This window comes from Amphibalanus amphitrite, unplaced genomic scaffold, assembly GCF_019059575.1.
Source record: "Amphibalanus amphitrite isolate SeventyFive unplaced genomic scaffold, NRLGWU_Aamphi_draft 001577F_arrow, whole genome shotgun sequence".
NCBI classification, from domain to species: Eukaryota; Metazoa; Arthropoda; class Thecostraca; order Balanomorpha; family Balanidae; genus Amphibalanus; species Amphibalanus amphitrite.
In genome coordinates, this window is record NW_024883070.1 from 119,244 (window position 1) to 143,001 (window position 23,758).

A 23,758-nucleotide genomic window follows, 5' to 3' on the forward strand; every position below is an offset into this window, starting at 1 on the left:
CGTAGATGCCGTCAGAAGCCGGGTGAAACAGTCACTGTATTTTTGACGAATCTGAGGGAACAGAGCAGACATTGTGCTTTCGGGGCTTTAGAAGATGAAATGATCCGTGATCAGTTTGTTGAAGGATGTGTGTCTGGTCGCCTGCGTGATCGCTTGTGTGTGGAGGACCAGCTGACGCTACAGCGCCTTGAGTCCATAGCTCTGGCGGAGGACCGGGCCGTGGACAGACAGCGTCTGTTCGGAGAGGGAGGTGGAGCCAGGCGGCGTGACCACCCCGCCTCAGCAGCCTCAGCGCCGGTCGAGGTGGCTCTCGCGACTCGGAAGACGTCATCGGCGCCGGTGGGTCAGCACACAAAAGGCAAGTCATGCTATGCATGTGGGCGACTGGGACACGTATCCACTGATGATGACTGTCCTGCTAAGGGGAAGAAGTGCAGGAAATGTGGTGCAGTTGGGCACTTTGCAGTGAGATGTCGCTCAAAAGTAACACCCGTGCGATCTGTTGATGAAAATGATGCCGTGCACATTCTCGCTGTGACTCAGAATGACTGCGCTCTGAAAATGAAGGTGAAGATAGCTGGGTGTTGGATGAACATGCTGGTAGACACGGGAGCAGCAGTGTCGATCGTACCCAGACAAGTGTATGAGCAGCAACTGACTCACGTTCCTCTGCAGCCAACCACCTCCCGACTGCAGGCGTTTGGAGGCAGCCGGCTGGCGGTGGCAGGCGTGATTGCGGTGACGATGGAGACCGAGGACGGCCGGAGCTGTCAGAGCTCTCTGTACGTGGCGGACGGCAGCACAGCGCTGCTCGGACGCGATCTTCAGAGGAGTCTTCACATCTCCGTGAAGGACGGCTCAGTCGTCTGTGCGGTAGCCGACGCCGCACCGAGGTCAGTTAATGAGACGACGAACGTGCTGCCGCCCATCAGAGGGTTTGTTCACAGGGTTCAGCTGCGAGGTGACGCCGTTCCGGTCCAGCAGAAGCTGAGGCCGCTACCGTTCGCCATCCGGGAGGAGGTGAAGCGACATCTGCAGGAACTGGAAGAGCAGCAAATCATCGAGAGAGTAGACGGATCACCCTGGATCTCGCCGATCGTCGTTTCTCGCCGCAGGTCAGGTCAGATCAGATTGTGTGTGGATCTGCGAGTCGTCAATGAGGCAGTCTCCACCAGTGGGTATCCGTTACCGGACATGCAGGAGATGCTTGATCAGTTGGTGGGGGCTACTGTGTTCTCGACGCTAGACATGAAAGCCGCCTATCACCAACTGATGCTGCACGAGGACTCGCGGAACCTGACGGCGTTCGTGACGCACGAGGGCGTGTTCCGGTATCGCAGATGCTGCTACGGTATGCGGTCGTTACCCAGCTGTTTTCAGAAGCTGATGGAGACGATCCTGCGAGGCCTGCCCGGTACCCAGGTGTATCTGGATGACGTCATCGTGGCTGGTCGTACCAGGGAGGAGCACGACGCGAGACTGAAGACGGTGATGGAGAAGCTGGAGGATTACCAGGTGACGCTGAACGCAGATAAGTGTCACTTTGGAGTTGAGCGGATCGGTTTCCTGGGCTTCTCTGTCTCGAAAGACGGTATCGAGATCAACCCCAGTCGAGTTCAGGGTCTGCAGGAGCTGAAGGCACCGAGTACGGTGAAGGATCTGCAAGCCATGCTGGGGCTGCTCGGGTTTTACAGCCGTTTCGTTCCAGGGTACAGCTCTCGAGTCGAGGAGCTACGGCGGCCGCTGAGGAAGGGCGCACCACCCTTCAAGTGGACGGCCGAGATGCAGTCTGCCTTCGAGGACGTGAAGGAAGCGATCCTGACGAGCTCAGCACTGGCGATGTTCGACCCGAGTCTGCCAACGACGGTGACAACGGACGCCAGTGACGTCGGTATCGGTGCGGTACTCACTCAGACGCACCCTGAAGGTGAGCGCGTGGTCGCTTTTGCGTCCAGCACACTGTCACAGGCCCAGCGTCAGTACAGCGTCACTGAGCGGGAGGCACTGGCTTGTGTCTGGTCAGTGGAGAAGTGGCACAAATACCTGTGGGGCAGGAAATTTGTACTCAGAACGGATCACCAGGCTCTCAAAACACTGATGACGTCACGTGGTGTTGGCCGAGCGGGGATGCGGATTTCTCGCTGGGCGTGCCGTCTGATGGAGTATTCTTTTTCGGTACAGCACGTCAAGGGCAGCATCAACCCAGCAGACGGCCTGTCGCGTCTGCCGGCACCGGTGGAGGTGGTGTCCGAGGACGAGCAGCTGGTGGTCGCCGCTCTCAGTGAGGAGACAGCGGCGGTGAGCGCTGACGAGCTGAAGGCGGAGTCGCGAGCTGACCCCGTGCTCGGTAAGCTGAGGGATCAGATACCCCGTGTGTGGCCCCGACGCTTCAGTCAGTGCGTGCCAGAGCTGCAACCGTTCTTTCGCTGCAGGGACGAGCTCGCCGTCGTCGGCGACATCATCCTGCGAGGAGGGCGAGTGCTGGTACCGACTGCTCTCCGTACCAGGCTGGTGGAGCTGGCCCACGAGGGGCACCAGGGTATGGTACGGACGAAACAGAGGCTACGAGACCTCTACTGGTGGCCAGGGATGGACAGGGCGGTGGAAGAACAGGTGAGAAACTGCAGTGTCTGCTCGCTAGCAGACAAGACAGCGTCACCGAGGTGCGCGCCGCTGCAGCCTGTACCGTTCCCTGACGAGCCATGGGCAAAGCTGGGTCTCGATTTTATTGGTCCCATGGCGGGTGGCCGAATTGGACAGCGATTTGCGATTGTGGCCATTGACTATCACTCAAAATGGATAGAAGTAGGGTTTTGTGAGCACCCCACGTCTGAAGTTGTTGTTCAGTTTCTCGAGAAGTTGGCATGTCGTGAGGGCTATCCCAAGGAGGTCGTATCTGACTGTGGATCAGCGTTCACGTCTGATCGATTTGCATCGTACCTGCGAAGTGTGGGCGTCACTCATGTGCTGATCTCACCGTATCATCCGCAGTCATCCGGCCTGGTGGAGAGAGCAAACAAGTCCATCAAGGCTGCACTTCAGACGGCTGACCTGCAGAAGGCTGACAGAGCGGAATGTCTGCAGGCGTTCCTGTTCGCGTACCGGAGCACGGTGCAGGCGACGACCGGACGCACACCGGCAGAGCTGCTTCACGGCAGGCCGATGAGAGGCAAGCTCAGCGCGGCGGTGGACGTCGGTGGACGGCTTCCCGAGAGACCCGGAGAGCTGCACAGTCGGGTGGAGAAGAAGCAGGCGTATCAGAAGAGGTACTTCGACAAAACGCATCGAGTGAAGAAGCCGGACTTCGAGATCGGAGACCGGGTACGGCATCGTCTTCCGCCTCAGTCGCGCAAGGGCAGGCCCCGCTTCTCGCGCGTGAAGAAGGTGCTCGAGCGACGGGGACCAGCGAGCTACGTGCTCGACGACGGAACGAGGGTGCACGCGGATCGGTTGACCAGCGGCGGCGGAGCGGTCACCGACAGCCGTGACGAGCAGCCGCAGCAGCGGATCGACAGCCAGCCGGAGCAGCAGGCAGCTGGCGAGACTGCGGCCGATGGCAGGCAGACTGAGCGCGACCATGCTGAGACGAACAGCGAGCTGCCGCAGCCCGAGCAGCCGGCCGCACCTGACGCCGATCAGCCGCTGTCGCCGACGCTGAGAACCCGGTACGGACGCGAGGTGCGACGTCCGGTTCGTTACGGATTTGATGAGTGAGCGTGAGTGATGAGTGTAGAGGACTATCGTTCAGTGAGACGTGTTGAGGACTATCGTTAGTGAGGCGTACAGAGGACTATCGGTTCTGTCCTGTTAAGGGGAGGAGAATGTGGTGTCGTAATGTCACGTGAGGTCGGGTCTCAGGACCAGTGCTGCCGCCTGGTGGTGACATGACCCGTGTACGACCGGCTCGCGGAGCGGGAGTCGCCCGCTGACGCTTGAGCCGCGCAGAGCTGCGCTTACGTTATTATTTTGTATCGTTGTTCTTTGCTTATGTTAAATATAGGTACTGCGAGACAGTACAATTAGTAATGTCAATTGCATACAATTGAGAAACAGATACATTACCAAATACCAAATAGTGAATATCTACTTTACCAAAACTTTTAAAAAAAGTTAGATCAACTTGGGAAATGGAGAGAAGTATCAACGGCTTACCAAATGATGAGCATCTACTTCTTATATAGTATGGACTTCCAAATTCCAATAGCAACAAAACATCACATAGATTGAGACTGAAATTGAAATACAGTAGAATTCGCTTAAAACATTGAAATAAATTCACAAAATAAACATATTTGCTGTAAAAGAGATTAGGTGCAGATTTGGTCAAATTAGGTGCATTCGCTGGATAGCCCGTCGTAAAAACGGCTCATACGAGTATTGAACAAACTGCTGGGCGTTCAGCCAGCGAAGACATCCGATATATGGTCGTATTTGTGTCGGCCAGACTTTTGTATTTGCGTCCCCACCAATACGGGCGAGGGGACACAAATACCCGTAGGTGGTACACCAGAGTGGCACCAAATATAACGGCAAATAAGGCACACCTCGTCCAAAACGTCGGCAGTCAGCAGTCATGAGGCGTGAACTACATATGAGCGACCACCAATTACAACTGATTTGTATGTGTCATGGCAATTCAGCACATTTGCGGATTTGATAAACTACTACGCAGAAAAAACGCCACTCCACAGCCAACATAAGCTCCAGAACTATCCGTTACTCACCAGCTGACCGTGATATAACACAAATGGCTGTCTACACAAATGATTATACTAACTTTGGAGCCGATCGTAATTTCGTAACTACTCGCAACTGCAAAACTGATTCTAGTCCCATAACTGATGGTACCTAGCAACTGATCGTACATATATCATTGATAATAACACTGATAGTAACTGATTAGTAACTATCAGTTGCCATCAAAACTCAAAACTTACTGGCCGTAACGCTGGAACTGATTATAACCGCACTTATGACCCTATGTTTATCACGCCAAAGATCTCGATCACAGGCTCGACTCCGCATCTCTGACTGTATCACACATGAATAAACGTGAATCAACAATCAACATGCATACCAATTGCTGCACCATTGGATGTTTGCCCAAAAGCCGGCGAGAAATGGAGACCACTGTCTCCATTTCTGTTTGCCGAACAGTGTTTGTAAGTACCTACCTATCTCCGAGCCCGTGGGCAGCCTTAGCCCGGCGGGCCCTCGACTTTTTATCAGACTATGTAGTTAGGTGGTTTATGGTACGATAGTGTTTATGGTACGTCCTATATTTGGACTGCGAGACGAGCCTTTAATCTACACGATATTTTACAAAAACTGTGTGTGACGCGAGCAAAACAGGTAAATAAGAACGCATGCGGGGTACATGCGGTGTATATGTGTATATGTGTATGGGTAGCCCTCGCCAGCCGAGCGGCAGGGGTGTCGCGCCCTGTACGTTTTTTTTTCTCGCAAAACTCTCTCATGATAGAGAGCACGTCTCTGACCTTTGACTCAAGCCGGATCTTGTCACAACAACCGTATTTTCAGGTCAGAACAGGTCACTGACCTATAACGTCATAAGTGAGCCTCTTTACAGTCCTAAAATGACGTAGCGTCGCAACGGCCTTAGTGCTACAGGAGCTTTTACAACGACAATTACTTTGTCAGCATCGTGCTCCCCCATCAAGACGCATCGAATGAACTATAAATTGACCTTGAAAGGTCAACTTGAAAATTTGACCTCAGGTCAAGGTCATAACCTGACCGGAAAGGGTCATGTTGCATATTAGTCGATTCGCATCGTCCAGCTGAACACATCTGAGGTGTTTTCATTGCTCTAGCTTGTCTCTAGCAAAAGTTACTGTCCAAAACTGCTGGAGACCTTTTATGACCTGATATGACCTCAGGGACATAAAAAGAGGTTACGGGTGCTATTTTCGATTCAGCTTGTCAATTTACCTGTAAATCGATGTTAGAGAGTGTTTGGAATGGCGTTCGTCCAAAACAGGCTCTTTTCAATATTCTCCCATTGGCTTATAGGTAATGGAGAGGTCGCAAAATTGACCTGACCTTAGGTCAACGATATCGCAATTCCGAGATAAACATTTTGTACATACTTGCCGTTTTCACGACGGCCATCTGGTACACATTTGGTGCACATCTGGTGCAGACAGGTGCAGCTTTGGTCAAATCAGGTTCAGTGTGTCTCTTAGTAGCTATCAGCTAGGGTTGCACTATTTGCTTATATGCCTGCTTTATCATATTATCAGAGAGTATCATCAATTAACCCACGCCCTGTTGGGGGGGGGGTGTTTGAACGGGTTCCGGACAAAAAGTCAAATGATAAAAGGTAAAAGGATGATTAGTCAACAGATATTACGTCAAAAGCAAGAAGTCAAAAATCTTAAAAGTCAACAGGTAAAAGGTCAACAAAGAGGAAAGTCCAAAGGCAAAAAGTCAAAAAGGATAAAACGTCAAAAGATAAAAGGTGAAACTGCCAAAAAGTCAATGAACAAAAAGTCAACTAGCATAGAAGTCAAAAGACAAAAAGTCAAATGGACATAAGGTCAAAAGACAAAAGTAAAAACGGCAAAAAGTCAAATTACCAAAAAGTAAAAAGGACAAAAGTCGAACGACAAAAAGTGAACGGGACATAAAGTCAAAATCCAAGAAACCAAAAGGACAGAAAGTCAAAAGGACAAAAAGTCAAAAAACAACAAGTCAACCGGGCATGAAGTCAAAATAAAAAGTCAAAAGGTCAAAAAGTCAAAAAGACATATACATAGTCAAAGTCCAAAAAGTCAAAAGGACAAAAAATCAAAGGGACAAAAAGTCAAAAGGACAAAAAGTGAAGAGGTTAAAGGTCAAAAAACGAAAAGTCAACAGGACATAAAGTCAAATTACGAAAAATCCAAAGGAAAAAAGCCAAAATCCAAAAACTCAAAAGGACAAGTCAAAGAGACAAAGTCAATGACACCTGGATCATCAGTCATTACATACATGAGATAACATTAACAAACAGCTGTACACAATAAAGCAGGATGCTGCACAATATAACCTGCATCATTGGACATTGAAGCGAGACTGCCTCCATTGCGCGACTGATGGGGATTCCCATGGCCCGCAACCGCGACTCAGCTGGTCAGTGGTCACACGGGCATGCTTGGCTGAAATCTGACACACATCCGTTGACACTTACGTGCTAGGTGGGAGCTCGCTCGCATCGTAAGGTTGTCATGAGGCAGCGTTACATGATCCTTCGAGACAACTGGCTGTCCCAGGCGCAGTTTACTGCAATTGTTTCAACAAATATAGTAACCCGGAATGTTATCGATACGACAATAGACAATAGACAATAGACAGTTTATTCAGGACATTCCACTGGAACATGTGGCTATTACTGCCCGTCGTCAGTAAAACAGATGATGATAAAATACAATAAAAGATGAAAGGGGAACACATACAGAGAGACACTCATGATGACTAGTTGCTAGTGTTCTGCTCCTCGAGCAGATGCCTGCGTAGGCGTTGTCCGAACGCCCCCGGGGGCAGTCGGGGCAAGTCCGATGGCAGTGAGTTGAGGGCAGCCGGCGCTCGGCAGGTGAACCGGCGTTTGCCCATCTCTGTACGGGATCGCGGCACGTGCAGGAGTGTGTCCTGCCGCGTGCTGACAGCAGCGTCCCGGCCGCGCGCCTCCGCCACGGTGGCCAGACTACCCGCTAGCAACTCCGGCTCGGCGTGACACCGCACTTTGTGCAGCAGGCACAGGGAGTGGTAGGTGACGAGGTTCTCCGCGCTGAGCCAGCGCAACTGGCACATCAAATCGGAAACATGATCGAACTTTTTGCGGCCGAAAATGACTTTTGCTGCGTAGTTTAAGATTTTTTGGATCCGAGAGAGATTGTGTCTGGTGCCAGCACCATACACTGCGATGCAGTATCGAACTTGTGATATGACCAGTGCGCTGACCAGCACGGAGATCACAGTGGGCGGTAGGTGCCCCCGGAGATGCGAGAGACCACCCAAAACTCCAAAGCAGCGTTTCGTGAGCGTTGTAATATGATCACCCCAGGTCAGGTGACGATCAAATATGATGCCGAGATTTTTTGCTGAGGAAACTGGGGACAACTCGTGATCACGGTATTTTACTTTAAGTTCAGGCAATGTGCGAAGATTTTGGGGGCTGCCCAACAGCATCAGCTGAGTCTTAGCGGCGTTGACTTTTAAGCCGTTGGCCCGGAACCAACGGTCAAGAGAGGCCAATGTGTCCTCCATACGAGTGACGAGTGATTGAAATTGAGATTTCTTGCCGCTTACTAGAATTTGTGTGTCGTCTGCATATTGTACTACTACTGCGCCTTCGGCAAACTGACTAAGGTCGTTGGCGAAGACGCAGTAGAGGAGGGGGCCTAAGGCTGAACCCTGAAAAACTCCGATGCTGTTGGGTAGCGGGCGGGACTTTTTGATTCCACCGTGATTGTCAGTGAAGCTGACGCTCTGAGTGTGGTTTTGAAGATATGCGGAAAACCATGAAGTGTCAATTCCGTGCGCCTGTAATTTTGAAAGGAGCTTCGAGTGGTCAATCACATCAAAACATTTGCTCAAATCCAGCAGGCAGAGAAGGGAAACCTCTCCATGGTCAGATGCGGATAGGATATGGTCGGAAATGGATGCGAGCGCGGTTTCCGTGGAATGGTGAGGTCGGAAACCGTGCTGGTTAGGAGATAGGAGATGGTTTTCGGACAGGTAGGAATAGAGCTGTTGGTGGACAGCTCGCTCTAGGATTTTGGTGATGACAGGTACGATGGATATGGGACGGAAGTTGGACGGGCTAGACAAATCACCGGATTTTAAGATGGGATGAACAAGGGAATGTTTCCAGGAGTGCGGGACGTCGGATTGGGTAATGCTGGAGTTGAGCAAATGTAGGAGCACCTCACCGATCGACTCAAAACACGCACGGAGCACGTGAATACTGACACCGTCCTCGCCACAGGCCGACGAGCTGCTGAGTCCGAAGACGACAGCACGCAGCTCTGACAGCGACAACGGCGCCAGCACGAACGCACAGGCGCCCACACGCGGCAAACGGCAAGGGGCGGTCGGCAGATCACCCGACCCGCGTACCTCGGCAGCTACTCGCGGTCCGACACTGACAAAATACTCATTCAGGTGGTCCGCCGATGTGCTGGGCACAGCACGCGACCCCCGCCTACTACCCACGTACGTCTGATAATGCGCCACATGCCCCGGCGCCCACTCTCCCGAATGCGCCGCTCCACGTCATCACGGCTGTCACGCCGGATAGCGCTGCGTACCGCCCTGTTCGCGTTGCGGTATTCGCTCGAGCCGTGCCCGTACCGCGCTAGCGCCCCCCGACGGCGACACATCAAATCCTTAGTGGCGTCGGACACGAAAGGGGCAGTAGGGTTCCGGATCTTGACGGCTCTGATGGGAGCGTGGGCGTTCAGAACGGGTAAAAAAGTCGTCAAGAAGTTGCTCCACTTATCGGTGACAGCTGGCGTGGAGAAAACAGCGTCCCAATCGGTGTGTGCGAGGTCGAGATTCAACATAGTAAAATTCGCTTCGTTTTAGAAAATTCGAAAGGTTCGCTTGTTCAAATTTCCTATATTGTGTAGGGAGACGTTTCTCATCAATTGATTCCGTTACGGGTTCTATTGGCGATTTCACACTTTTATTATAGTTCAAGCGTATTGTATGGTACAATTGGTACAATAGTAAAGCGCGTCGTTTCTTTTAGATAGGTGGAAGTTGGAACGAGAGGAAATTGTGTGATTGTCGGATTGTCCTGCCTTGGAAGGAACGCTCATATCAGCATCAACAGACAACAACCTGTTAATATTCACGGACTGCATACAATTAAGGTGACCAATTTTCATCGAAAGGTACGGACTGCATACAATTCAGGTGACCAATTTTCATCGAAATGTATACCTAGGTCAATTAAGTTATCGAGATGCGATTGCTAAAAACACAATTTTTTTAGGACCTCGGAGCTGTGACGTCCAAAGAGAGGTGACAAGTATAGCGCATTGTGGCCACCAGTTACTGTCCCTCTCCTTCATCTTCGCCTCCGCTCTACGTCTCCTTATCGGAACTGCCCCCCCCCCCCCCCGCCACCAGCAGGCACAGTACGCCAACTTTATATAGATAAGTTCACATTCCCAATATACTTTTTAAAGCAAAGTAAAAATAGGTAGGAGCGTTCTTATCGGTAGTGTCGGGGCACGCACGGGGACGCGCCGAGACGCACTATGCGGTGCAGCCGGCGCCCAGCGGGCGGCGGCCGGAGATCAGGTGGCCCGGCGCGGGTCAGTCGCCGACCGGAGACGCGGGCTGCGGCGTACTTGTACCGACTTAGTTAACGACTGCTGTTAAAGACTACTTTTTGCTGTTGACTACATTGTGCGCATCAACTTTTCGCGCACCTATTAACTATTTGCTTGTTGACTTTTTGTGTGTTGACTTTTAGCGTGTTGACTTTTAAGCATGTTGACTTTTAGCGTGTTGACTTTTAGCGTGTTGACCTTTCGCGTGTTGACTTTTAGCGTGTTGACTTTTAGGCGTGTTGACTTTTAGCGTCTTGACTTTTTGCGTGTTGACTTTTTGCGCGTTGACATTTTGCGCGTTGACTTTATGCGTGTTGACTTTTAGCGTGTTGACTTTTAGCGCGTTGACTTTTTGACATGTCGGCTTTTTGTCTATTTGACATTATGTCTTTTGACCTCTTGCGTGTTGACTTTTAGCTTGTTGACTTCTGGCGTGTTGACTTTTTGGCAGGTTGACTTTTTGTTCATTTGACATTCTGTCCTTTGACTTCTTGCGATGTTGACTTTCTGTCTGTTCACTTAATGTCTTTTGACTTTTCATCCGTTTACTTTTAACGTTTCGACTTTTCATCCTGGAATCGTTTGAACACCCCCCCTTGTGGTTTTTCGCGAATATCTCAAAAACGGTTTTTGGTACACCTTATCATACATCAATTCTACAAATGTTGTAAAAATTTCAGACCAAGGTCATTCAAGGTCAGGTCACCAGGTCACTTTAAGTGACCTCACCTCATAAAAAGTTTCAATGTCTGTCATAGCTACACCGAGTGACCGATCGCTTTGAAACTTTCAGCGATTGCTAAGAGCAATAGCATGTACAAAATGTATATCTCAGAATTTTGATATCTATGACCTAAGGTCAGGTCAATTTTGCGACCTCCCCATTATACCCCTAAGTCAATGGGAGAAAATTGAAATGCGCCTCTTTTGGACGAAAGACATTATAAACACTCCCAAACACTGAATTACAAGTGGTTTAGACACACTGAACATGAAAATGGTGTCCGTGACCCCTGTTTATGCCCTGAGGTCATCTTAGGTCACGAATGGTATCTAACAGTTTTTCGCAAATAACTTTTGATAGAGGCATGTTAGAGCGATGAAAGCGCCTTAGATGTGTTCAGCTCGACGATACGGATCGACTGATATGCAACATGACCCTTTCCGTTCAGGTCATGACCTTGGCCTGAGGTCAAATTTTCAAGTTGACCTTTCAAGGTCAAGTTATAGTTCATTCGATGCGTCTTGACGAGAGGAACACGATGCCGGTAAAAGTAAGCTCGTACAAGGCTTGGGTCAAAAGTTATTGCAGAAAAACTGTTTCCGAAAAAATCGGCCATTTTTGCAGTTTTTGCCCCCTGCAGGCAAAACCGTTGACGTTAGGTCAAATATGAGATAATCACTCAGAAAGCGCGTTAATAGGGCTATCGAATGCGCTTTTCCGCAGCGCTGTAGCTCTATTTGTTCCCGAGTTATGGGTTGGCTTCTTGGAAATTGTCGACATTCGACCTGGAAATCGGCGAAATTTTGCCTTCAATGACCTCTGGTGACCTGACCTTTGACCTGACCAAAAATTGACTGAAGTGATTTCCTCATTATTTTTGACGCTCTTTCGAACGCCGCCTTCCGCGTATCGCTACGTGGCCCAGGAGCCGAGTTAGAAGGGGAATGTTCAAACACCACCCCCCCCCCCCCAGCAGGGCGTGGAAATCCAGGACCCCCAGCCGGGCGCGGGTTAACCCGCGACCGCCTGGGGGGGTCGGATCCGACCCCCCCCCCCCTCCGTTTTTCTTGAATAACTCATGAACCACTTTCGCTATCTACTTGAAACTTGGCATACCTTCTCCCCCATCAATTTGACGTCTCCTATGCAATTTTTAAGAAAAAATTTCCATTTTTTTTTTAGATATATCGATTTTAGTGATGTAACTACATGGCGTTTTTAGTCAAAAAGTGGTAAATGTTTAAAAAATCGCCAAAAATCAGGGTTTAAAGCAAATTGCAAATTAAGGACATGAAAAGACGCAACTCAACGAGTTCTTTAAAATGGCTATCTCGGATTTTCCATAAAATGCGTTTTTTACCCCTAAAAATTCAAAAAACTATATTCTTTAGAAAACAGCTAATAAAATCCAAAATTTAGGAATTTCCAAAAAACCGGAGTATATGTTGTAGAGCTCTATTAGAACATTAGATGCCCCAAATTTCAACTTTCTATCTTGTTTTTTGACCCCCAAATTGTAAAAAATAGCTCCAACATGTATAGGGCATGGTGACGTCATAAGCATTTTCGTGAATTAGAGGTACTTCTGAACATCGCATGTGAAAACAAATGGCACCACTAGATTCCTGGGACAAAGCTCGTCTAGAAAAGTGCATTTTTATGTCAAAAATAAAAAGTTGAAAAATTGACCTTTTTTCTCAGCCCTCGTATAGTATAAACGATTTTTTATGCTTTCAATGCACACTTATCACCAGCACAGTGACTTGGGGTCACATATAACCATTACCATCGGATTCGGCGTGAAAAATAAGCCATAAAACATGTGTCGCACGCCCATGTAGCAGAAATTGAAAACCGTGACCTTTCGTGACCTGACCTGACCTTGACCCGTACTTAGTATGACCCCTATACACACATGGTACCTTCACTAGGCCTTTGAGGTCATTTTTGGTGAGTTTCGAGCAGCAGCTATCGATTCCGCTGTCCGTAAGCCTAATCATGCAAAACCCCTGAATTTGACCTTTGACCTGGCCTTGACCCGAAAGTTGACCTCAATCTTAAAATCTTAAGAGTGCTTTGGGAACGTCTCCTAGAGACCTTTCGAACGCCGCCTCGCGGGGCTCGATACGACCATTGGTTCTCGAGATAACAGGGGGGGGGGTCGGATCCGACCCCCCCCCCCCCAGGCTGTCGTGGGTACGGAAATAGCCCAGGCGGTGCCGGGTTAAAACACTGAAATAAATTCATAAAATAAAGATATTTGCTGTAAAAGAAATTAGGTGCAGATTTGGTCAAATCAGGTTCAATCAGGTGCACTCGCCGGATAGCCCGTCGTGAAAACGGCTACTGTTACTCTTGTCAATCTCTAAAAGTTTCAAGGCGATCGTTTTGTGGGTGTAGCTATGATGGGGATTCAAACATTTCTGACGTGAGGTCACCTGACGTGACCTGGTGACCTGAGCATGAAGTCCTGGGCCTGAAATTTTCACAGCATGTGCCGGTGCGAAAAAGATGCATTAACCCGCGAGTTGCTGGGGGGTGGGGCGTTAAACGCCCCCACTTTTTTCGCCGGGCCATAGCATAACAATGTGCGGCGCGCCAAATTTTGGGTGCCTGTAGGGAATTGATTGAAGTTTATTGTGACAAAGTTTAAAAAAATCGGTCGGAAAGTTTTTGAGATATCGAGGTTTTAGTGACGTCATGATTTCTGACTTTTCGACCAAAAACGGCATATGTTCAAAAAATCATATAAAATCACAAAATAGACATACAGACATGCCGTAAACGCCATTAGACTGCCAATACCATGAACAATCAAATGGCTATCTTCAATTATTGATTATCGTTGCGCATTTTCCAAAATCTTGAACTGAATCTTGGCAATTTCTCGTGACTACTTCACGACCATGATACACGAATTTCTTAAATTGAACTTTTTTAGCAAAACACGTACACATATGATAAAATGAATGTCACTATCGTGCTCTACGCCCAAAATTACCCATAAAACATGTGTCACATGATGCGAATATCAGTTTTGATTTTCGAGGATATGTGCCTACCGGGTTGACCTGACCAGTGACCTTGACCCTGACCTATGCTTGACTGACCCCTACATGGAGCTGACACTCTTGTAGGCCTTATATGATGGATTGTGCACCGTTTTGACAGAGTTTATGACGAGAGGCGCCCATTGCGAAGTCCTGAAGTCCATGCTACTGAAAGGCCGATTTCAGGTGTTTGACCTGACCTTGACCCGAGCTGTGACCTCAAAATTCAACTTTAAAGTACTCATCTGAAGCGTCTCGTCGCGTTCTTTCGTTTGCCGCCTCGTGCGTTTCGCTGCGCCTATTGGTTCTTGAGTTATCGGCTGGGGGCGTTTAACGCCCCCCCCCCCAGCAAACGGTGGGTGGCGAAATACCCCAGCAACTGCCGGGTTAACAGGTGTGTCAGAAAAGTTTTTGAGATATCTGCGAAAAACCGCAGGGGGGTGTTCAAACACCCCCGGCCCGGCGCAAGATATGTATGTACAGTCTGTCTTAAAAGTACCGCGCAAAGTAACAGTGGATCCATCAAGCCTGACCGAGGAAGGACTGCTGGATTTGAGTCACCGAAACAATGGATATCCTCGTCCATTCCCCAGGTCAATTGATTCGGTGACTTTCAAATTAACCCTCGCATGTGTGCGGCGTTTTCCAGCTTCTAATGTGTAGGGGGGGGGTCGGTTGGACCCCCCCTTGCCGTTTGGCCCCTAATCGAGCTAGAGCTTCGCGGAAAAAACGAGCGTGTTGCCCGTGACGAGAGGAAGCCGATGATACCCAATTTTAAGGTCCTAGGTCATTGGTTGACCTTCCAGGTCAGGTCAATGACCCAAAGTCGGGAAAATCGGGACCTATTAGAAAGTCGTAAAGTGTGGCTGCTAAGGGGTTTTTCGGGGTGCTGATCACGAATATCGTGTTAGTTTTGATCACAGATGATGTCTTTAAGCATTTAGACCAGGTCGGGTCAGGTCAGGTCAGGTCAACCAGTAGGCGTCGTGACGGGTATTTGTAGTACGTGTCAACCGCCTCTGACAGCTTCGTAACATGTTACGAAGGCACCAAAACTACTTCGTAAATGTTCAAATGGTTGCTAAATTCGAATTCAGCTCCAAAAACTAGCCTAGAAACATGTAAAACTCGAAAAAGTGAACCGAGGTCACCCGAGGTCACCAAAGGTCAATGACCTGACCTGACCTTCAGGTGACCTTGACACCCACCCTAATGCATGGGAGCAACATCACATCACATGTTTGAACGTTTGAAACCACGAAAAGCTTGCAAACGCGCGGCTAATGCGAGCCGACGTACGCCGAATCGCGATTCCGGCCAAACATGGTCTCGGAAAAGAGGTCACGGGTCAAAGGTCATTTGGGTCAGGGTCATGAAATTTTCAGGGTAGGTGTAAAATTGATCAATGCGAGGGTACTGAAAGTTTCGTCGCGATCGGCCGCTTTTTACGCGAGTTATTCGCGAAAAACCATGGGGGGGGGGGTCCATCCGACCCCCCCCCCCTACACATGCGAGGGTTAACACAGGCCCTTCCTCGGTTAGGGTTGATGGATCCACCGTCACTTTGCGCGGTACTTTTAAGACAGACTGTACAGCCCACCGCTAAAGTGATGTGTGGTTTTACCAATCTCAATGGATGGCTTTGACTGGCGATTTTTTAATGCGGAGTGATCGAAAAGAAAATGTCAATAGATAAAGTTGCAGCTGCAAGGGTGACGATACATCTAAGCTACATTCAAAGTTTCATTGTAGTCTCGCTAGTCGTTCATAAGCTTCAGAAGCAGAACATACCTCTGACTGAAACCGCACATTACTTCTGCTGTGGACTGTACTTAAAGCGGAAGGAAGCTGATTGCGCAGGCTTCAGTGACGTTCTCCACACGATAATAGCCTAAACGAAACTGGTGATGACAACACCAAAGACAAGACCTGGATAGGAAAAGATATGACCATGCAGCTTGCAGAGCTTTCTCCCCTCTAGCCATGGGACCCGCGCCGTCCCATTAGGTTATATTGCACTTCATGGGAATGCGGAGAGCAATCATCGTCAGTTCCTCGGCGCCATTAGGTCGGTATACGGCGTTTAGTGGGCCACCATTGAGAGACTGCCTACATACATGCCTAGGCAATAGCAGCCGCTTCGGAAGGCGATAAATCACGAATGAATAAAAATAAGCCTATTGTTGATGGCTTATAAATTATAATGTCATGCATTAGAAATGTACAGTAACGTTGGTTGTGCCTCATTTTTTACATGCGTGAACTGTGCGTTTTTTACGCATCTTGGAAATTCAGTTTTTCCTAGACGCCTATTCTTTCCTCAGCGCGAAAATTGAACGCGCGATCTAACCACACATATGTAGGTAACTCATCACCTAGAGCTCTCTCGGTCCGAACGATGAGAAGAAGATCGCGTCCTGTTTTACCGCTCAAACCTCTGTAAAATCAGCCAGATCCTCATCGCCTGTTGTAACCTGCCTGCAGTGTATAACACATATAGAGGACACCGCTGCCACGCTCACCTTTCCGAGTGCTCTGTACCAGTCGCTCCCTCTCTCTCCGCTCTCTCGCTCTGTCCTGCCCGTCGTGTGCTCCTCCCTCGCCGGCTCCCACCTGACTGAGGGCCGGTCGGGGTCGGAGCCGGGCGGCAGGCGGAGAGTCGGTGCAGCGCCCTCGACAGGCGCCGGCAGACGCCGAGCGGGAGCACGGGAGGTCGGGAGGTGGGGGCCACTCCAGGCAGAGCGAGGAGCACGGGAGGTGGGGGGCAGGCAGACGCCGCGGGAGCACGGGAGGTGCGCCGGCAGAGCGGCGGGAGCACGGGAGGTGGGGGCCACTCCAGGCAGAGCGGGGGAGCACGGGAGGTGGGGGGCAGGCAGAGCGGCGACACAGGGGTAGAGCAGCGGGAGCACGGGAGGTGCGCCAGGCAGAGCGGGTAGAGCAGGGGAGCCGAGACAGAGGAGGGGAGTCACCGAGGCAGATGGGGTAGAGCAGGGGAGTCACCGAGGTAAGGTGTGCACTGTGCGGAAGTGGTATCAGCGGCCAGTAATGGGAGGGGAGGGGGGGCAGGGAGGGAGTAGGATAGAGGGTGTGAGAGAGCGCATGGGTTTGTGAGAGGCCTGAGAGGGAGAGAAAGAGAGGAAAGGGTGGAGAGAAAAAAGAGAGAGGAAGAGGGGGAAGAGAGAGAGAGAGAGAGAGAGAGAGAGAGAGAGAGAGAGAGAGAGAGAGAGAGAGAGAGAGAGAGAGAGAGTAGAAATAAACGATATAGAAAATAACGAGACAGAGAATAGAAATAGAGAATAGAGAATAGAAATAAACGAGACAGAGACGAGACAGACAGACAGACAGACAGATGGAGAAGATGGGAAGCGGGAGAGCTGTGATGCAAGGACCGAGGTTCTCAGAGTGGAGTGTATAGTAAATAATGAATATTCCATGATGCTGCATCAGTGATAGTGAGTCTCTCCAGCGCCGGAGCCCCGCCGGCAGTGCTAATGATACGGCGGGGTCCATGCTCGTAGCTCATTTCAAGGTTAACGAGACTCACATATGCACACCTATACTATAAGGAGCTGCTTTCAGTCGCGGCGATGGAGGTGCTGGTACTGGGACACAGAGAAAGAGGAGAGAGGAGGGAGGGAGCCGGAGAGAGGGTGGAAGGGAGAGAGGATACTCATGCCCCAAAGATCTAACGAAACAAAGCACGCTGGCGACAATTCGTAGACAGTGTTTGAAAACATCGACAGTGTTTTTTTTTTTTTTTTTTTTGGTGACTGATTATATCGGTCGTGTGTCGCTGTCACACCGGGCCGGGCTGGGTTGGGGGTGAGGAAAGCCATGACTCAATCACTCTTGCTTTCCGAACCATCACTCAAAGCGGGGAGGGGGACAGAGTATCTTAACCTGCGCCCTGTGGTTTTTCGTGAATATCTAAAAAACGGCGGCGCTTAAGGTCATTCAAGGTCAGGTCACCACGTCACTTAAAGTGACCTCACCTCTTAAAAAGTTTCAATCTCTACCATAGCTACACCCAGTGAACAATCGTTTTGAAACCTTCAGTGATTGCTAACAGCAATAGCATGTACAAAATTTATATCTCAGAATTTTGAAGGTCAGATCAATTTTGCGACCTCCCCAGTCCCCATTAGGTATATATGTTATACCTTTAGTCAATGGGAGAAAGCTGAAATGCGCCGCTTTTAGAGGAAAGCCATTATAAACATTCCCAAAACTGAAGTACAGGTAACTTAAACACACTGAGCATGAAAATGATGTCCATGACCCCTGTTTATGCCCCTGAGGTCATCTCAGGTCGCGAATGGTATCTAACAGTTTTTTTTTCGCAAATAAATTTTGATAGAGGCATGCAAGAGCGATGAAAACGCCTTAGATGCGTACAGCCGACGATTCCGATCGACTGATATACAACATGACCATTTTCAGTCAGGTCATGACCTTGACCTGAGGTCAAATTTTCAAGTTGACCTTTCAAGGTCAAGTTATAGTTCATTCGATGCGTCTTCACGAGAGGAACACGATGTCGGTAAAAGTAGCCTCGTGCAAGGCTTTGATCAAACGTTATTGCAGAAAAACTGTTTCCGAAAAAAGCAGCTATTCTGGCAGTTTTGCCCCCTGCAGGCAAAACCGTTAACGATAGGTGAAACCTGAGGGCATCCTGAGGGTATTGCTTAGAAAGGGCGTTAATCCTCGCCCCGTTGGGGGGGGGGGGCAATTTGCCCCCCCCCCCTGTGGTTTTTCCTGCATAGCAAAAAACGGCGGTGCGCAGCGCCGCCAAATTTTCAGCACCTTCCCGGGCATCAATTTGACACCTGCACACCAAATTTCAAGTCTTAGGTCATCTTAGGTCAGGAGTTATTGAGGTCATACTTAGGTCATGTTCGAGCAAAAATGAGCAAAAAAAACATGCAATCTTGAAATGCTCACCAAATCTACAGTTGCCAAGAAATTTCAAAGTTTTCTATATGGTCTAGTAGACGAAAAACGGCGCTACAAAACTGTTTTCTCGGATTTTCAAATTTTTGGGTTTTTGACCCAATAAAAAATAAAAAAATGATTTTTTAGAAAAACTATAAAAAATCCAATTTTTTCCCGAATTTCGAAAAAACGGAATAAATGTGATAGTCCCTGCGCTCTAGTATGTACATACCAAATTTCAGATCGATATCTCGTTTTTTGGCCAAGTTATAGCGAAAAAAACTGTTCAAAAATGATCACGTCAAATTTTTGAACTCAATTATTAGCGATTCTAGACCACGTAGGGCAAAACAAAGACCACCAATGAACTCCCCTTGACGAGTTGCATCAAATCGATACCCATTTTATGCAAAAATATCAATTTTGAAATTTGACCTAATTTGACCTGACCTTGACCTGACCTTGACCTGACCTTCACTAGAACATAATCTTAACCCGCGCACCGACGGGGGTCTGCGCCAACTTCGCACCGACGGGGGGGGGCGGATGACCGCCCCCCCCCCTGAGATCTCGAGAACGAAGCAAGATAGCGACAAGCGGTAAACGGCATCGGATACGCACGGCCAAGATCTCCAATTTTACCAAGGTCATTTTCAGGTCAGGTCAAAGATGACGTCACAGGGGTCGAAAAAGTCAAAATGGCGGCGCTAGATATGGAGAGAGTTTTTCTCGAATAACTTTCGAATTAGTCAAGATAGGAGCAAACTAAGGGCATCATCGTGATCCTCTCGTCAATCCGCATCGAATGATATATATGTTGACCTCGAAAGGTCAAAGTCAAAGGTTGACCTCAGGTCACGTGACCTCGAGGTCATCATGTATATCATTCGATGCGTCTTGACGAGCTGAACACAATGAGACCATCCACGCGTCTGTATCTTGTTCCTGTACGGAGTTATTGGCCAAAAACCTTTGGTGACCTTTGATGACGTCACATGACCTCACAGCTGCCCAACAGCAAAACAGACCTCAAGGTAGTGAAGGTTGATCGTATATGAAGTCATGTATGGTATATGGGGCCATTCCGACCCGTTTTAGTGGTAAAAACAGGGAGTTGATTTTTCCCCCATTGACTTATAATGGGGAGGTCGCGAAATTGACCTGACCTTAGGTCACCGATATCAAAATTTAGAGATAAACATATTGTAGCTACTAATGTCCTAATAATATCCTGCGACTTTCAAAGGCCTCCGACATCTACTGTAGCTCTGGCACGGTGACAAAGTTGCAAAAAAGTGACTTGAGGTTGGGTCATTCAAAGTGACCTGGTGACCTGACCTTAAAAGGTAGGAGGTTCAAACTTGCACACCATGTGTAAAATTGATGAGGTTATAGTCATACCAAATTTCGCGGCGCTACGCGCCGCGGTTTTCCCGCTATTCGCGAAAAACCTCAGGGGGCGGATATCCGCCCCCCCGTCGGTGCGAGGGTTAACTGACCTCAAAGGCTGCCTGACCCACATTATCGTATTTGACATATAAAATGGACCATAATACTCGTATGTACATGTATCACATGATATTTTCATATTGTGACCCTCAGTGACCTGACCTCTGTGACCTGACCTGGTATCACTTATCAGTGACCTGAAATAGCAAAATATGTGTTTGAAGAACATTTTCCCATCGATAATTTTCAATGAAATGCATTTTACTCGATTTTACAACGCATTTCTTGAAATGCCTGTAAACGGTGGAAATTCGGCCTTTGCCCTGACCTGTGACGTCATCGGTTTGATCTAGGTCAATGAAATTGGATCACAAGGTAGTTCCCTGATAGGGCTATCCAACACCGTTTGCTGCTTGTCGCTAGGTTGCGTGGTTCTCGAGATCTTGGGGGGGGGGGGGGCAAATTCCCCCCACCCCACCCCCAACGCCCCCAACAGCGATAGGCGTTATCACAAGTGTATTCGCGGCCATTGGGGCGACGTAAGAAAAGAAGAAACCAATTGGCCCCAAGAACTTCAAATTATCAGTTAGCATGCACCTTTTCCTTGATGTGTGGACAATTTACCATTACTTGTTACAGAAAATTGCATTTAAAATCTTCCATTTATGCTTTTTTCATCGTTTGTGAAATATGTTCTTTTACTAAGCTAGAAACACTAATTAGAAATAGTTCCCGCATCATCAAGAACAATAGGGAAGGCTTGAAGTGAATAAAATAATTTAAACGGTTTTGTAATCTATGTGAAGGCACTTTTAAAATTGCCTGTAGAAATATTGAAGGCAAAAGTTCAACTTTTTCACAAGAAGGATGCCTATAAACCTATTTAACTTGTGACAACTCAGCCGGTATTTCGTCGCCTACAGCCCAGCTTTCCCTAGTGACCGATAGAGGCGCTGCTATCGATGTCCGCCCGTGCCGCCTAACGGGGCGCGTTGCTCGGCAGAGCTCAACGGGGCGCGGGTTAATATATAGGGCTATCGAATGCGCTTTTTCGCGGCGCTGCAGCTCTATTGTTTTTTTTTTTCGAGTCATCCTTCAACGGGCCGATATGCCCATTTACAGGCAGGCTCCTGCTCCTCCAACCTACATATTACATACCAAACCTACATTTTTACGCTCTTTCGAACGCCGGATACCACGGGCTGCCACGTTGTCATGGAGTCGAGCTAGAAGGGTTTGTTCTAATGTCCCTCTTCCCTCAGCAGGGCGTGGAAATCCAGGAGCCCCAGTGGGGCACGGGATGAAATACAAATGTCTCAGCGCTACAGCCCGAGGTGCACTCTGCAGGCTGCAGCACTGCCAGGTGAAGGGCCGATAATTGGACCTAGGTGGCAGCACGTACTATCTGATGCAGCGCAGATGGCGCGGCGGAGCCACGCACTCAGCGGATCAACGGCACATATTTAGCAGCCTTTACCGGGCCTTACTTTGCTGCAATCGGTACCTAATCCTGATGCATTCCCTATTGCTCAGAAAGAAAAGTTGTAGCTGAGTTATTGAGCTGAGTTATTATTGCATTATGTGAACAGCTTAGGAGCAGAGAATGACGCTACAGCAGTTGCGACTACTGTTAACGCCAGACCCCTTGAGACCCTAATTTTTCGCGATTACTTTTAAATGCGTGAAGGAATTTCAACCAAGCTCAGGACATGGCCGTTTCAAGACAGGCCGAAACTTTTACAATTTAGATATTTTATCGCCATTTCAATATTTCAGGCACTTGTCATTGACTCGTAATGTTAAATTTCGAGCAAGATTTTCATCCGGTGTGTAGAGGCTATCACCAGTCAGTCTGTGATACGTTATGACGTCACAGCTAAGCCCCGCCTCTGTGGTCTTGGCCTGCGGCGGTTTCGGGCCGGCGCGCGGTCACTCTCGCTGTGGCGGGGAGCGGGGACGGGCGACGGTCGAGCGGTGCCGAAAGCCGGCGGAGTTGTGCGTAGCGTCTTGGCTGACAGTGCCCAGAGAGCAACATGATGACTAAGGAGTCATAAATGCTCAATGCGCATTGCTTCTACAATGCTGATATGTTCACTGATATTTTTTTTATATAAGCTGCATATGACGGGCAGATGGCATATAACTGACATAAGGTTAGGAAATATTCACCTGTATTTAAAGCCAATGGCGTTGCAGATAATGCGATAATGGGATGTCGGATGTCACCAAGTAGCTGCCGATTTGTACATCGCTATGCAACCATCGAACAACGCAATAATAAGTTAATTGCCTGAGCTTCACATCATACGGCTCGCTCGTATTTCAAACAGATACCCTACATCGAAAATCGTATTTGTTAGGAATCGTTAACGTTTGTTCGAAGCACGACTGAGTAGTAGGTTGAGGAGTGATGGTCCTTTTGGTCCTATATACAAGAGTCAACAAGAGCCTAACATTTACTTGACCGTCTGCTGCAATTGACTCATAGCACGTGAAGCGTCAGCGAAATTCATAGTCCTTCACAGATGGCAGGGGTGTCGTTTGTACAGAGGTCGCTGATGGGCACGGGTCAATGCCGCAGTCGTGGGCGGAGCCTAATGTCATATGACGTAGAAAGCCTCTATCCAGGATGGAAAAACAGTTAACATTACGAGTCAATGACAAGTGCCTGAAATATTGAAATGGCGATAAAATATCTAAATTGTAAAAGTTTCGGCCTGTCTTGAAACGGGCATGTCCTGAGCTTGGTTGAAATTCCTTCACGCATTTAAAAGTAATCGCGAAAAATTAGGGTCTCAAGGGGTCTGGCGTTAACAGTAGTTTTATTTTTATTTCCGATTCTACCCACCCATCATACCAAACTGAAACAATTTTAGGTAGGTATTTCGACGCTACCTAATTATTTAAAAACCTATGTAACTGCAAATGTAATCAATGTGCAAGCACCGATGATTAACCCTAGAACGCCTAGGGGGGGGGGTTGTATCAACCCCCCCCCCTGAGGTTTTTTCAAAGTGCACGCTAAACGGCTTGTTGTAGCGGGCTGAAATTTTCAATACCCTCTGGGGCAACCTTTGCGCATCTTTTGCCGAAAAAAAATTGATCTGGGTCATGTCAGTCACGGAGTTATGACGTCATAAAGGTACAGCCTCCGGCCGATTTTCACAAACTGAGTGCCAACGCCGAGGTTTCCTCCGGGTGGTACGGACATCGGTTGATGGATCGTGATGAAACTTCCCATGCCTGTTGGGCAAGTATGA

General features: G+C 48.7%; 1 protein-coding gene across 2 annotated transcripts in view; it reads right to left on the bottom strand.

Moving 5' to 3' along the window:
- The window catches only part of LOC122373945 (cytochrome P450 4V2-like), a 108,248-nt gene extending 91,532 nt beyond the window's left edge, over positions 1–16,716 (bottom strand). For both annotated transcript variants that reach the window (XM_043352401.1, XM_043352403.1), the window contains exon 1: positions 16,640–16,716. The gene's annotated coding sequence lies outside the window, so the exon portion shown is untranslated. The remainder of the gene's footprint in view (positions 1–16,639) is intronic.
- Between the last annotated feature and the right edge of the window lie 7,042 nt (positions 16,717–23,758).